Source organism: Zootoca vivipara, chromosome 6 (genome assembly GCF_963506605.1).
Source record: "Zootoca vivipara chromosome 6, rZooViv1.1, whole genome shotgun sequence".
NCBI classification, from domain to species: domain Eukaryota; kingdom Metazoa; phylum Chordata; class Lepidosauria; order Squamata; family Lacertidae; genus Zootoca; species Zootoca vivipara.
In genome coordinates this window covers 93,068,940-93,085,684 of record NC_083281.1, presented here as the reverse complement: position 1 = coordinate 93,085,684, position 16,745 = coordinate 93,068,940, and the positions used below count along the sequence as shown (strand labels likewise).

Sequence of the window (16,745 nt, the reverse complement as noted above, 5' to 3'; positions counted from 1 at the left end):
CAGTAAGCCTGTAACTTATGCACATATAGCTTACGCACATTCAGCTTTACGTGCCTGGCAAAAACATAATAAAAAGGGGCAGAAAGCTTTGGCAATCCCACCTGCCATGAACCCAATGAGTTTTGACTATACACAATTTTGGCTTTAGGTGTGATCTCTAAACCTTGATGTTGGGAAAGATGGAGGGCACAAGGAGAAGGGGACGACAGAGGACGAGATGGTTGGACAGTGTTCTAGAAGCTTCTAACATGAGTTTGACCAAACTGTGGGAGGCAGTGGAAGACAGAAGTGCTCTGGTCCATGGGGTCACGAAGAGTCGGAAACGACTAAACGACAACAACAACTAAAACGTAACCGCTCTGTAAGTTGTGGGCTATACTGTATGTCCCACTTGGGTTCTCACTCGTCCACCTGGAGCCTCTCAACTAGGAAGAAGGTGGTGCTCTAAATAAACAGCCAGAAAATTTAGCACCCAGGTAGGTGCTTCCCCATCTCACCATTCCAGGAAAGGCCATTGCTGTATATATGGTGAATTATTCAACTGACATTCATTTCCTTATATACTATTGCTTTATGCAAGTAGCACCATCCATATGAACACATAGGAGAAAGGCCTGTTATTTTAGTAGCATTGCCCAATAGAATATATTGACTAAGTATCTCGTTTTAGGGAAACATTTTAATAATGTCAACTGTATCCCTTAAACAGAGATACTTAGTCAATATATCCTTTAATTCAAGTTAACACAAGCCTTCAAGGCTGCTTCCTTGACCCCACACAGCCATTCAAAATGGGCCTAAGCACCGCTGCTACTCTGGTTAAAAACCATTACCCTACGAAGACTCCCCTACAATGAAAGTTTGCAGCATTTGGGACTTTTTAATTTAGAGAAAGTAAGATGTGACATGACAGAAGTTTATAAAATTATTCATGGCATGGAGAAAGTAGATAGAGAAAAGTTTTCCTCCCTCTCTCATAACACTAGAACTTGTGGACATCCAGAGAAGCTGAAGGGCGGAAGCTTCAGGACAGACATAAGAATGTCCTTCTTCACACAGCACAGAGTTGAACTATGGACCTCTCTGACACAGAAGGCAGTGATGGCCACCAAGCAAGATGGCTTTAAAAGGATTAGACACATTCATGGAGGAAAGGGCTATCAATGGCTACTAGCCATGAAAGCCATGCTCTGCGTCTACAGTTGGGAGAAGCAATGCTCATGTGTTTAAATCCTGCTTATGGGTTTCTCACAGGCTGGCCACTGTGAGAACAGGATGCTAGTCTAGATGGTCCACTGTCCTGATGCAGCATATGCTCTTAGGTTCTAAGATATGTTAACTTAAGCAAGTCTATGGAAGAAAAGTTTGCTGTCTTCTCTCCATCACAGCCACCTACAATCCCTAAAGCCTGTTCAAAAGGAATAGACCAAACAGGAAGGGAGGTAGAGTAGCATTGTATATAAAGGATGTGCACACTTCTGAATAAATCCATGACCTGGAGCATGAAAAGCAGATTGAGAGTATATGGGTAAAAATTGTAGGAGAGAGAAACAACAGTGACCTTACTGTGTGTGTCTGCTATAGACCGCCAAGCCAGACTGAGCGTACGGAAATGCCATTTACCTTCTTGCCACAGCGTACCTATTTATCTACTTGCACTGGTGTGCTTTTGAGCTGCTAGGTTGGCAGAAGCTGGGACAGAGCAATAGGAGCTCACCCTATCGTGCAAATTCGAACCATCAACCTTCCGTTCAGCAAGCCCAAGAGATTAAGTGGTTTAGACCACTGTCAGGGGGACTCCCTACAGGGAGCCCCCCCCCCTGCCATCCTGACAAGCACTTCACCCAGCGATAGCCGAGCAGCGAGTCAGGAGGAGGGAATGAGGAATGGAGCGGTATGGAGGGAGGGCTCAGTGAGTTGTCCAAGCCCTGGCAACACTCTGGAGAACAGAGCGGGCAGGAAGGGCTCAGAGATGCGTCAGAGCCTCTGGTTGGGGGACAGTGGAGGAGGGGCTCAGCGAGACGTAGGAGCCCGGGCACCGCCCCAGCCAGCAAGAGGGGAGACCTCTCCTTCTGGCGCCTGAATTGAGGCGCGCACCCACATGTAGAGCTAAGGGGTGGCGTTTCGGGGTGCCCAGGCTTTTATGCTGGCCCCAAAGCAGACAGAAGCCATTGCCGGACTCTGAAAGTGACTAGGTGGTCATGTTTTCTGCTATCTCTGCACTGTAAATAGTATGCACAAAAAAACTCTTAAAGACAGCGCGGACAGGAGCATTTTTACTCGAGAGTAGCCACAACAACCCCCTTGACAGGAAGAAAGGGGAAATCACAAAGGAGATACACGAGTAGCCAACAGCTGCAAGGGGGAAATTAGGCTGGCTAAAGTTCACAATAGCTCTCCAAAACCTGAGTATTTATTTGCAAAGGTATGTTTTGATTATCTGTGCCTCCAAGGGGAGGGAGTTCCACAGCTAGAGAAGAATTAAGGAGAAGGGCCTATCCTGCACCCACACACAGCAAGCAACACTTGCTGGTGTGCAAAGAGAAGGAGCCCCTCTGCTGAAGTGAGAGCCTTAGGAACATAGGAAGCTGCCTTATACTGAACACGGCCATTGGCCCATCTAGCTCAGTCCTGTCTGCACTGATTGGAAGTGGCTCTCCAAGATCCCAGGCAGGGAATGTTTCCTAGTCCTACCTGGAGATGCCAGAGATTGAACGTGGTGTCTTCTGCATGCAAAGCAGATGCTCTACCAATGAGCTATGGCTGTTCCCATCATTGGACTGGCCAGTATGGGAAGAGGCACTCCATCAAGTACCTGGGTCCCAAATCATTCAGGACTTCGTAAGTTTATATTATATAATATTATATATTACATTTTTATACCACCGTTTCTTCCAAGGAGTTCAAAGTGGCATACATAGTTCTTCTCCTTCCTATTTCATCCTCACAGCCGAGAGGTAAGTTAGGCTGAGAGACAGTGACTGCCTAAGGTCACTCAGTGAGCTTCATGGCCAAGTGGGGATTCGAACCCTGGTCTCCCAGGTCATAGTCCAACACTCTAGCTGTTGCACCACACTGGCTCTCATTAAGCCAACATTAACACATCAACTTGGGCCCAGCCACAGAACAGAGTTACGTATCAGAGTGCTGAAACTGTGTACCCAGGACCTGAGAAATCCTCTGTCTGGGAGTTGTAACTTAATATGGGAAAGCTCTCCAAAGATTGCAAGATTTCCCACTTTTATTTCACTCTCCTGTGCTGCTGCTGTCGCCACTGTAGACCAGAAGCCTGTTAAGCAACTTGTGCTCTGCACTGACAGGCCAGTGGAGTGGGCAAGCTCCAACAAGCCTCTTCTTGGAGAAGCTGCCTGTGGTTGTCTTGTAAACCAGTCTTTTGCTACCCTGCACATAAACCCACTTACAGGTGTGCATGCAGCCCCCCCTCTCTGTGTGAGCTCTTACCAATGTGAAGCTCAGCCCTGCTCAGAGAGCAGATTAAGGCAGGTCTGGAAGCTGCCTGGGCTCCGTCCAAGTCGGTCAAGGATACAGCAGCTGTTCAACCCTCCTCTCGCAAAGGCTGCTCAGCATTCCTGAAACAAGCATGGCTGCCAGTGTTTACTGGGGTAGTTTGTGCACAGGCAGGAAGGTGGGGGTTGTGGATACTTCTGGTTGACCACAACACTGGCTGTGCCTGTCCTGCAAACCCCACATATGTCTCTAACCAAGCAAATGTTATAGGCTGCTTCCCTGCTAGTTTATATTGCAGCCAGTTAGTTAGAGTCTGCTCCCAACCTATTGATGAGGCCTAATGCTGTGGAATTGAAAATACGTAATGGGAAAGTCAGCTTCAGCAGCTTTGACCCTTCATAGCTTAGCATTCCTCCATATGCGCCTGGCAGTACAGACAGCTTTCAACTGGTTTACTCCAAAGAGGTTCGCTGTCCCTTGCCTATGCATTTGCCAAGCAAAACTACATACACAAGCCAGACACCCCTTATGGAAGATACTCACCCACCCCACCAGTTTCATGGTTGCTCAGTTGAAACCAAGGCAGCCTGTTCCTTTTTATTTAATTTCCTTTTTATTTTATTTTATTTAATTTCAAACTTCAAGAAAGAAGATTCCACCTAAACATTAGGAAGAACTTCCTGACAGTAAGAGCTGTTCGGCAGTGGAATTTGCTACCAAGGAGTGTGGTGGAGTCTCCTTCTTTGGAGGTCTTTAAGCAGAGGCTTGACAGCCATCTGTCAAGAATATTTTGATGGTGTTTCCTGCTTGGCAGGGGGTTGGACTGGATGGCCCTTGTGGTCTCTTCCAACTCTATGATTCTATGATGGAAACAAAATTAAAATAGCAGGTGCACTGATAGATGGCACCCAGAAAAATGCCACCACACAACGTTAACCACACAATGTGCTTCAGCACACCCACAGTTGGGTAACATGCAAGTTTCTATCTGGTTTTCTTCCCTTATTGGATTATCTGTAGATAGAGAAAATCCAAATTTAGAAGAGGGAAAATAGGGGCTGCCATTTGGAAGAGGAGGAAGTTTTGTAGATGCCACAAAAAAGAAAAAGAAAAGCAGCACAAGCAACTTCTAAGCTCCATTGTGGAAAAGCCCAGTGACTCCCCATTGCCTGTAATTCATGAGGCAGGAAGAATCATAGACTCGAAGAGTTGGGAGGAACCACCAGGGTCATCTGGTCCAACATCCTGACATGAAGGAATATTTTGCCCAACCTGAGGCTTGAACCCACGATCCTAAGATTAAGAGTCTCATGCTCCGACAGCTGAGCTATTCAGAGACCTTGAACGTGTGCTGGTCACCAGTTTTGTTTCTGAGCCAAGAAGAAAATAATCATCAGGACGACCAAGGCAGTTTCCTAAGTAAAGCCTATTTCAGAATCCTAAAAGCTGAACTGATCCATGAGTTGCTTTTTGTTTCTCCTGCAAAACCCATGTTGGGAAAATTCACAATTGATCAAGTGCCCTGAAGGTTAGGAAGGGCCATTGCTCCTCCTTTGAATTTCATACTATAATACTCTAGCACCAGTCATACAAGCAGTCTATTATGTCCACTAAACATATTGCCAAGAAACATCTGAAAGCCATTTCATTAGAAAGAAACTTGTTGGTAGGACCCAGAGGAGGCGCACCCCTCTTCAAAGCCATCACTTCAAAGCACAGACATAATCCCCCCCCAAAAAAAGAAATTGAAACAACTACAAGCAAAACCACTGAATATTTTCCGAATTAAGATTATGCTGTAGAGAAGCTATCAAGTGCTGGAAAACTATTTCAGGTTCCAAGAAGCCAACCTAAAACATTTCAGGAGTAAAATTCCTCGGCTCCTCTCCCTTCCTTTGACAAATTTAATCAAGTTTATCATGGCTTTCAATGTTCTTGCAACTAAGGCTGTTTCAGTTGATAAGGCAGGTTTAGACTTTCTAAAAGTCTTTGACAAAATCTCTCACCAGAAGGTATTCGGGAAACTAAAGTAGTCAACAAAGGGCAACAAAAGAAGAACGGTATTTTCTGTGTGTAACCAGGAAAGAAAGAGAAGGCATCAGTTAACTTCAGGAGCTCAAATGAACAAACATTTTGGGAGAGAAATGCTCCCTTTGTTTCACTCCTCTTAGTAGTTTAATTCCACAGTTCAAAAATTAAGGTTGTGAAGCAGCCTTCAACAATTTGGACTACAGCTCCCATCAGCCTCAGCCACCAAGGCCATATGATACTGGGATTGATGGAAGTTGTAGTCCAAAACATCTTCAGGACCCCAGGTTGGCGAAGGATGCTGTAAGACAGGGGTTTTCAGCCCATGTGCTGTGGCACCCCGGGGTGTCTTGAATGATAGTCCAGGGTGCCACAGGCAACACTGGCCTCCGTCCCTCTTTCCTTCCCTCCTTCCTTTGATGCCCTCTTGCATCTCTGCCTCCCAAAGGCTTGCACAGCTGTTTGTTGCAGCAGCCCTAGCTACAAGCTCCCCAGGCAAATGGTGCCTCTGGGGCTGGCCAGGGGGTGCTTCCCAGGCCTCTGAGGGGCAGTGTGAGGAGGCACATCTCTTTGGGGGAGGGGAGGCAGCTCAGAGACCAGGGGTGGCAGCAGCGGCTACCTGGAGGACTCCCAAGGAGAGGGGAGGAGGCTGAGGGAACCCTCCACAAGGGAGGGTGTCCGGAAAAGGGTGAGAGGCTGCCAGCTCTGACGGCAAAGGGTGACCTAACTGGGCTCCTGAGCCCCACAGCGTGCCACAGAAAGAATGTAGTTGGTCAAGGGAGCCATGGACTCAAAAAGGTTGAAAACCTCAGCTGTAAGAGAACTGAGGTAGCATAGTGGCTGATACTGAGCAGAGATGCAAAGACGGGGACCAGTGGAAAAGCAGCATCCTGATAACTGCAGTTTGTGGCTTGGCTACCAATGCCAGTCAAATACTATGGAGCCCTGACCATCTGCAATCTAGGACACCAGATCAAAACCTCATATTTTTCACCAGGCTTTCAGTGGCTGATGGGGTCAAGTAATTTTTATGGTGTTTCTAACTATGCCACTTCTATCATTTATGAGAATGTTTTAATGTTTCCATTTATTATGCTTGCTTTTGTAAACCACTCTGTGACCAGTTTGGGTGAAGGGCAGTATAGAAACTTATTAATAGAATAAAATATTTAACTACCTAGTATTGTTTGCTTGCTTGCTTGCTTGCTTGCCTGCCTGACTGTGCTGCCTCAGCCACCCTATTGCTCTAGTATTATTAATCTGGAGAAATCCTAGCTGAGCACAATCAATGCCTGGCTCTTACAACACTCTGAAATAGGCAAGAGAGATTTCTAATTCTTTCCATGCAGCTTATTCACTGGGTTGGTGAGGCAATTCATGTAGGTGCCAGATTTAAAAGGTAGGCCTTTGGGGGAAAGGAGCTGCCAAGGAGGTATGAAGGGAGAAGAGCTGAGAGAAGATAATCTAGGGGACAAGAGAGGAATGCAGATATGTGGCTTTGGGAGTAGTAAGGTATTTCTTCAGGGAGCAGCGCATGGTTAAACTATGGAACTCACTCCCACAGGAGACAGTGATGGCCAATGATTTAGATGGCTTTTTAAGAGCACTGGACAAATTGATGGAGGAGATAATTAGCTATGTTGGCGATGCTCTACCTCCACATCTGGAGGCAGCAGTGCTTCTGAATCCCAGTTGCTGGAAACTGCAGGAGAGAAGAGGGCTCTTGTGCTCAAATCCTGCTCGTGGGTTTCTCACAGGCATCTGGTCGGCCACTGTGAGAACAGGATGCTGGACTAGATGGGCCACTGGCTTAATCCAGCAGGCTCTTCTTGTGTTCTTGTAAGGTACAAATCCAACCTCTTTCCCAACCTGTGAACCCAAAATGCTATTTGTGATCAACTTTATTATACCACACCATCAAAGTTACTGTGCAAAGAAAACAGGTCCTAACCTTACAGAACGTATATTTAAAACTTGACAAAGGAAGGGATAGGAGATCAAGGAAGGGAAAGAATGCCCATTGGTTACAGCTACATGGACTTTTTAAAGGTTTCAGTGGGCTGCAGAGATAATAACTGTGCCAAATATTATTATTATTATTATTATTATTATTATTATTATTATTATTATTACTATGTGTCAAAGACTTCAGAGAAAACAAAATTTAAAAATCCTTCCAGTAACACCTTAAAGACCAGCTAAGTTTGTCATTGGTATGAGCTTTCGTGTGCATCCACACTTCTTCAGACACACTGAAACAGAAGTCACCAGACCCTTATGTATAGTCAGGGTGGGGAGGGGTATTACTCAGAAGGGTGGTGGGAATGGGTGCTTGGCTGATAGGGGTGGTGAACCTGCAGCTGACTGTTAACAACTGTTAACGACTGCAATTGGTCTTGCAGGAAAAAGCAAGGGCTGAGGTGCTAAAGAAAGCTTTATCATGTATAATGAGATAAGAATCCAGTGTCCTTATTCAGACCAGGTCTCTCCGTGGTTTTAAGCTTGGTAATGAGTTGCAATTCAGCAACTTCTCTTTCCAGCCTGTTTCTGAAAATTTTCTGCAATAAAACAGCTACTTTGAGATCTTGTATAGAATGTCCTGGGAGATTGAAGTGTTCTCCTACTGGTTTTTCTGTCTTGTGATTCCTGATGTCAGATTTATGTCCATTCATCCTTTGGCGTAGGGTTTGGCCTGTTTGTCCAATAGACTTCAGAGAAAAGTCATGGGGTGTTCATGTAGGTGAACTATTCCAGGCACAAACCTGTCAGCAACTGGTATCATTAGGGCAGCACCTGCCAGACTCAAACCCAGCAAGGGGTACACCATTCAGTACGGCTGCTGCTCACTGGCTACTCACTTTCTCCCTCCGGCCCAGACAACAATAGCCACCATCTCTCTCTCAGCACAATCCTCACCACCACACACAGGGAGGAAGAGAGAGCAACTGGCAGCAGGCAACACCACTGCTTCCCCCCCCCCATTTTAGCTCAGGGATGGAGAACCTGCGGCCCTGCAGATGTTGATGATTAACAGCTCCCATCACCCCAGGCCACTCGGCATGCTGGCTACTCGAGCTACTGCAAGTTGAAAACCAGCCACATTCCAGCCTATAATATGTTGTTGTTGTTGTTGTTGTTGTTGTTGTTGTTGCTGGTACCCTGCCCATCTGACTGGGTTGTTCCAGCCACTCTGGGCAGCTTCCAACCAATATAAAAACATAATAAAACATTAAACATTTAAAAGCTTCCTTATATAACCTTCAGATGTCTTTTGAAGGTTATATAATTACTCATCTCCTTGACACCTGAGGGGAAGGTGTTCCACAGGGTGGGCACCACTACCAAGAAGGCCCACTGTCTGGCTCCCTGTAACTTCACATAATCAGTGAGGGAACTGCCAGAAGGCCCTCAGAGCTGGACCTCAGAGTCCGGGCTGAACGATGGAGGTGGAGATGCTCCATCAGGTATACTGGGCTTTTAGGGCTTCAAAGGTCAGCAGCAACACTTTGAATTGTGCTCGGAAACGTACTGGGAGCCAATGTAGGTCTTTCAGGACTGATGTTATATGGTCTCGGCAGCTGCTCCCAGTCACCAGTCTAGCTGCCACATTCTGGATTAGTTGTAGTTTCTGAGTCACTTTCAAAGGCAGTCCCATGTAGAGTGAACTGCAGTAGCCCAAGTGGGAGATAACCAGAGCATGCACCACTCTGGAGAGACAGTGTGCAGGCAGGTAGGGTCTCAGCCTGCATACCAGATGGAGCTGGTAAACAGCTGCCCTGGACACAGAATAAACCTGTGTCTCCATGGACAGCTATGAGTCCAAAATGATTCCCAGGCTGTGCACCTGGTCCTTCAGGAGCACAGTTACCCCATTCAGGACCAGGGAGTCCTCCACACTTGCCCGCCTCCTGTCCCCCACAAACAGTACTTCTGTCTTGTCAGGATTCATTCTCAATCCATTAGCCACCACCCACCACTCATCCTCCAGCCACCTCCAGACACTCACACAGGACATTCACTGCCTGCACTGGTTCCAATTTAAAGGAGCGGTAGAGCTGGGTATTATCCACATATAGATGAACATCTAGCCCAAACCCCCTGATGATTTCTCCCAGCAGCTTCATATAGATCAGTGTTTCCCAACCTTGTGCCTCCAGCTGTTTTCGGACTACAATTCCCATCATTCCTGACACTGGTCTTGCTAGCTAGGGATGATGGGAGTTGTAGTCCAAAAACAGCTGGAGGCACAAGGTTGGGAAACACTGATATAGATGTTGAAAAGCATGGGGTGCCCAGGGGTCCCAACACCACTTTCTGGACATGGCCCAGGAGGAAGGAGCAGAACCACGGCATAACAGCGCCCCCAGCTCCCAACCCCCCCTAGACAATACAGAAGGATACCATGGTCAATGGTATCAAAAGCAGCTGAGAGATCCAGCAGAACTAAGAAACAGCTTTTACCTCTGTCCCTAGCCCGCTGGAGATCATCAACCAGTGCAACCAAGGCAGTTTCAGTCCCATGATGAGGCCTGAACCCTGACTGGAAGGGATCATAGCTGCCAAGTTATCCCTTTTTTACAGGGATTTTCCCTTATGCTGAATAGGCTTCCTCGCGAGAAAAGGGAAAACTTGGCAGCTATGGAAGGGATCCAAATGGTCTGCATCCTCCAGATGTGCCTGGAGTTGTTCAGTGACTACCAACCTTGCCCAAGGATGGAAGATTTGAGACTGGGTGATAATTGGCCATAATGGCCAGGTCCAAAGATGGGAGAGGGAAGCATTCACCACCCCACAAAGCCCATTGCCCAGTGCTTTTATGATGTGTTGGGAATGGGAGCACGTGTGTCTACACCTCAAAAGTGTTCAGGGGAAGAGACATTGTTCAGTGTCAGTGTACCTGCTTAAAGAACATATGGAGAGACTGTTGGATCAGGTCAACAGCCCATCTAGTCCAGCATCCTGTTCTCACAGTGGCCAACCAGATGCCTGTGGGAAACCCACAAAAGCAGGGCCCAAATGCACGAGCACTCTCCCCTCCTGTGGTTTCCAGCAACTGGTATTTAAAAGCATACGCCTCTGACTGTGGAGACAGAGTGTAACCATAATGGCTAGCAGCTATCAATAGCCCTCTCCTCCATGAATTTGTCTAATCCTCTTTTAAAGCCATCTAGGTTGGCGGCCATCACTGCCTCCTATGGGAGTTAATTCTACAGTTTAACTCTGTACTGCATGAAGAAGTTTGTGGTTTTTTTAGCTGTCCTGAATCTTCCAACATTCAGGTGCAACTGCATGTGGACAAACATCAGGTTGCAAAGTAAATTCCCCCCTCAAGAAGCAGGAGGAGCAGAAATAAAATGCACCCCCAATTATGCTTGCAGCCCGTGTTAAAAAAAAGCAGCAGCAAATTTGAGTCCAGTCTTGGCAACAAGCTGGGACAAGTTTACCTTATCCTGAAATCACAACAATCTAACTTAGGCTGGCCAACTTCTAAAATTCTAGATAAATACACCAGCTTTTATGGAACGCTGCTGATTTTTACAAGTATTATTTTTTTGCAGATTAAATTTGCCCATTTTTGTTAACCCATTCCTGTGTTTTCCAATCCATTCCTTTGTTCTTTCCCAGCACAGCAGTAGCAGCAGGGTCTGCCAGAGCCTTTTGTGCATTCATCCCCCTCCCATCCAGCTCCCTTGCAAAAACTCCATGATCCGAACAAACCCTTTGGTTTCCTCTCCTCCTCTGCAAACAAAGATCCCCCTGGAGGACATGCTGGTCCCAGAGCAAGGATCATTTATGTGGCATGCCCCCCCTGCCTAAATGTTCCTGGAGGAAGCACCACCCCAAATACAAAGTCACCCTAATGCTTTATAATAAAACATTTCCCCCACCACACCTCACCGTGGCTGGGGGGAGGGAATAGCAATACAAGAGGAAAATGAAAGTTGGAAGGGGGGTCACATATTTCCCACCCCACCCCCAACACAAAAGGTTTACATTCTTTTAAAATTTAAAACAAAAAATGTAAAGAACTCCCAACATTAAAGGGAAAAATGAACTCAAGGATTTTGGCAAAGGTTTCAAATCCAACTTCAAAAAGTTAGCAGCCATTTGTGGTTTGATGCAATTATGGGGAAAACTCCACTGCAAAGCTGCAAGGTGCAAAAAAAGCAATAAACCAAAATGACAGAGTATCCTCCACACCTCGAAGTGCATCTGCCTCCCTCTCTGGGCTCTGTCTGCAGATCTTCGTGCCTCAACCCTTCCTGCACAGCGGCACTGCCATGATTCAGAAACAGCAAGCAAAATGTTGACAGAGGCATCAAAAGGTTCGCATTTCACAGTGCTTCCAAAGTGCACTCAGCCTCCCCTAATGGTGCCCCAATTTTCTCCTCCGGTTTAGCTACAGTGCTGCAAATCCTGTTTGTTAAAAATGACATGTGTGTTTGCTGCCTTACACACCAGATTTGTGAACTCGGCTTACAGGAGGGCAAGCCCATCCTGTGTGCAGAAAAAGCTGCCTTTGGCTAAGTGCTCTGTGCAAAGAACAAACCAGTCAATCACTTCTCCAGCGAGCACAAAGAAGGAGACAGACAGACATCTTGGAAAACGGCAGGCAAGAGAGGAGAGGGGGAGAAGAGGGGAAAACAGCACAAGGAAGCACTTACATTTTCAGAATTCGCCAAGAGAGAACCAAATACGGTGAAGGAGAAGAAAAGCAAAGCATGGAGGAATCCCGAGGAAAAGGAGATATACCACAACTGAAGACTGATCGCAGAGGAGGTAACAGTGATCTAGTTGTTCAGCCTACACAGACCTCCCCCTCCCCTCTCCGAACAGCTGTGGGGGCCATTATCCCTCCTGCACATTGCACGTACATCCCCAGGATGGCTGCAGTGCTGCATAGAGTCAGAGAGGACTGGATTGCTGCAGGAGACAGGAAGAGACTTCCCCCCCTGGGAGGGGTGGGGGAAGCCACACCCCAGCAGGCTTGGAGGAGGAAGGCCTTCACCTTTCCAAAGGGTCTTTTGAAAATACGTATTTTTAAAAAAGAATAAAATCTAATTCCACAAACTGACGTATGCACAAGAAGTCGCCCACTCTTAAAAGCACTGCGTCTTGCAAGTGCTGTGTTTTCCTACTACTGCAGACATCTACAAAACTACCTCGGATGACCCTCCTGACCGTTCTGTTAAAAGGAACCAGTTGCGCTCGCTGCAAGAGAAGCGCAGAAACATGGCTGTGGCCAATTGCAGCTCCCTCCCCCCCCATCCAAGTACTACAAGTCTGACGTCAGAGCATCGTCTCATCCTAACGAAATCCCTTCCAAGGTAAGCGCAGCGAAGAACAGCGAAGAACCTGCCTCCCATCCCCGGTCTCTCTCTCATAAATTTCATAAATGATCCCTCTGACACGATCCAGAAGTCCCCAGTACTGCAGAGACATTGCTCCACCCCTACATCTACATGGCCGCATCTCCAACCCCGTTTCATGGGGCATGCGGTCCTGGGTCACACAACTCCAGGCTCAGTTCCTCACTGCTGGTGGGAAGCGCCAAACTAAGTTTAATGACAGCAAGGGGAAAGTGTTAGTCAGCTATAGGAGTGACACGTTTTCCCATTGCAGTTTTCGTTGCATCAAAGAGTCAAGTTGTTACCCATCAAAGGCTACCTATCTTGTAACACTCTAGTAAGTGAAGCTTTTACACAAATGTACAATACTGGCTGCTACTGCAAATGCCCCTGTCTCAAATCTCAATGCAAGGACCCTGCCTATCCCACTTGGCTTGGCTTGTTCTCATGCTCCGTTAGGAGGAAAGTATCATGCCTCTATTCTTAACTGTAAGGTGCAAAAAGTGCTGCTGTCTCATACAATATAGGGCTCAGACTGGGAGTATCTCTTTAACCATTTCGGAGCACATTCTGAATCCCCCATCTTGAAGGGCCAGAATAAATGTCACATATCCAGATGGTTCTAATAGACAACAACTATATGAAGTTTAAGCTAGAAAGGAGATTCCATCTAAACATCAAGAAGAGCTGTTTGACCGTGGAATGGAGAAGGTGGTGGACTCTCCTTGGAGAATTTTGAGCAGAGGTTGGATGCTTTAGTTGAGATTCCTGCATTGCAGGGGTTGGACTAGAGGATCCTTGAGGTCCCTTCCAACTATATGATTCTATGATGGTGAAGTATCCTAACCATTTCAAACCCCCAGTCAATTAATGAATGAATGAGGTGCACAAACCCAATTATTCAGAGGCCAATCCTTCAGCTTTTGACAGATAAAATTAGAGACATTCTTCTGACACCCTAGTTCACATGCCAAGGAGAACCACAAACACATACATACACAACCAAGCAGCTAAATCATGGTTCCATGTGCTGTATTTATCATGTAATACCATTCACTTATTTACTGATTATCCCTGCCCTGATTTAAAAGCCTGCTCCCATTTCACAATTGGTTTGAAAGAACACAAACAGGCAAAACCTGCCTAAGAAAGATAAAAAGGAGATGTGTGTGTACATGCTCCCCCCAAAAAATCTTCTACAATCCTCTGAATAAATATTTATTGTCTTCTTCTGAAGTGTCAGTGTTGCTAAAAGGCATTTTAAGAGCTGTTTCCAAGATTTGCACACAAACCCGTCTTGAGAACTCTGGAAGGACTTGGCTATTGTAGTGAGCGAAAGGGCTTGGCTATGTAGCCTTGAAACAATCCCCTCCTTCACCACATGGCTCTAATCAGGAGCAACATTGGAACCACAGCTCTGAGGCTGAACTAAGTCTGTTAATAGCTCACTTATTTATTTATTTTACTTTTTTAAGGGCACATGCAAATACTGGATCAGAGAGAGAGAAAGAGAGGGGGAGAGAGAGACTTTGGAGCTGCCTCAGCAGGTTCTGAATCTTTAAAGAGCCAAAGAGCATACCTGCCAACTCCCCAAAAGAAAACAAAGGGAAATTAAACATTATAGTGGGCTGGGACTGCACCAGCCGGTTTTGATATTACACTCAGACAAGCAGCAAGCAAGAGACTCGAGAGGCAAATGAAAAATAAGCCACTGTGAGGACTGCAGATGGGAGGCAAACAAAGTGCTGTGGGTTTAACCATTGGGGCGGGAGGAACCCAACAGGAACTTTCCCAGAAACAGAAGTTATGTAAGAAGAACTAGCCACACACAGGGGGCACCAGCTCCTGGGGGCTGAGCCCTTTTGGCTGCCGCTCTGAATATTATTGGAATAGGGACCGGGGCCCCTCCATGACCAAAAAGTGCAATGGTGAAGCATGCAGGCAAGCTTGGTACAGCTCCAGTGGCTGGCTCCTCCTCCTCCTCCTCCTCCTTCTGCCACAGAAAAGTGAGGCATTTGCGTCAGTGGCATCATCCCACAGGGGCAGCAGATCCCAGTGTCAATCTTTCTCCCCCCCCCTTTTTTTATTCCTGGTGTAGATCTTCCCTCGCAGGGAAGGGGGCACCATTTTGGGATCTGCCTCAGGTGCCCTGATGGTTCTTGCGGGACAATTTGTATCCAACACTAATCAAATGTGATGCTGATAAGAATTGATCAGTGCCATGACTTCCGCAGCCTGAGCCCTGCAGTGTGCTCCACTGAACTCCTTTGTTTACAGGTAGGTAGCCGTGTTGGTCTGAGTCAAAGCAAAATAAAAAAATTCCTTCAGTAGCTCCTTAAAGACCAACTAAGTCTGAAGAAGTGTGCATGCACACGAAAGCTCATACCAAAATAAAAACTTAGTTGGTCTTTAAGGTGCTACTGAAGGATTTTTTTAATTTTGCTTGAACTCCTTTGTGTTAGCTTTTTTCGCCCGTGGTTCTTCACATTGTTCATGGAAGGTGGAAAGAAGGCCATGAGTTGGCGATCCTGTTTCTAAGATGGATACACTCCTTGAACTGTTCAATTTGCTTCGCTGGCCCCACCATGCTCTCACCACAGAAGGCTTGTAAGTTCATGAACTGCCCAGCAAGAATGCAACCTCAGAACTGTGCAAATGGAAGGAGGACAATGTTCCGAAGATACCTGAGGAAGAGTAACTGCAGACAGAGTAAGCACAGGGCTTTGTGTCCCCTTTGGTTGTCATCATAGCACAGGGAAAACATTTTCAGACACCTGTGGTTAATCTGCTCTGTATGCTTTCCAAAAAAAAGTCTGGAAAACTCAAAGCAGCACAACCAACTGGCCAGAGCTCCAAGCCCCAAAGAGTGTAGTCACTGCTATGCCCAGTTCACATGCTGGGCATCTTCTCTTGGGCATCAGATGTGTTCCAGTGAAACCCAGAGAATACTGGAAGTTTCATGATGCTGGGCATGAGTCAAGTGCTCTTCCCACATGACCCGCTGCAAGGCCTGCCTGCACATCTGCAGGACAGGAGCCTAATCTAATCTTGGTTTCCTCCTTGTCCCAGGGCAAGATGGTGTGGAGCTTGCATGTGTACTCTTTCTTCTCTCTCTCTCTCTCTCTCTCTCTCTCTCTCTCTCTCTCTCTCTCTTTCTCTCTCTCTCTTAAGTTTCTGCATGCCTGCTGCTCTAATTCTATGCCAAGAAAAGCAAAATCCTATGGCATGATTTCTTACTTTGCACAATTTGCCATTTTTCTTTGTGCGTAAAGGAGAAAACTCTCTTTAAAATGGTGATTCCTATATACAGTATACCATAACAAGAAGAGACTATATGTAATGGAAAGGGCATTGGTTCAGGGCCAAAGTATATAGATGGTGCATGAGTGCATATCAGTCTTCCAATTTTATTTTATTTTGTAGTGAAAATGCATCCTTAATTGGAAGAAAAAGAACATTAGAAAGGAGGAACTGCTAAGTCTGCTCCCTCTTATCATAGCCGTCAAGTTTTCCCTTTTCTCACGAGGAAGCCTATTCAGCATAAGGGAATTTCCCTTAAAAGAAGGGGAGAACTTGACAGCTATGCCTCTTATTCTTTCTCCACTCAAAAATGCCTTCCAAACTGCTTTTTTTGGTGTGTGTGTGGGGGGGGGGGGTCTTAGGCCTTCACAGCCAAAGGAATGCACACGGCAGATAGTTAACTCTTGATTGTCAAAGATAACACAGTTGCTTCTACAGCTCTGGATGCCTATGCACACCAATCTAGCATCTAGGCTGCTATTCCTAGGTCAACACTCTATGGGGCAGTTGCCGCAACAGGGGACTACCACCCTTCCACCAGCTTATGTACAGTACCTTCCCCAGGTGGGCTGTGCACATGCAGCCAGAGACTCCGCCTAT

The 16,745-nt window shown here is 46.4% G+C and overlaps 1 protein-coding gene across 9 annotated transcripts in view; it reads right to left on the bottom strand.

Annotated features, from left to right (window-relative positions):
- Positions 1-16,745, bottom strand: part of TET3 (tet methylcytosine dioxygenase 3) — a 98,411-nt gene that overhangs the window by 38,406 nt on the left and 43,260 nt on the right. The window contains exon 1 of one of the 9 annotated variants that reach the window (XM_060276398.1): positions 7,152-14,828. The exons of 6 other annotated variants lie outside the window; for them this stretch is intronic. The gene's annotated coding sequence lies outside the window, so the exon portion shown is untranslated. Of the gene's footprint in view, positions 1-7,151; positions 14,829-16,745 lie in introns of those variants that run through there. 2 more of the 9 variants (XM_035121073.2, XM_060276399.1) reach the window with 2 other exon arrangements.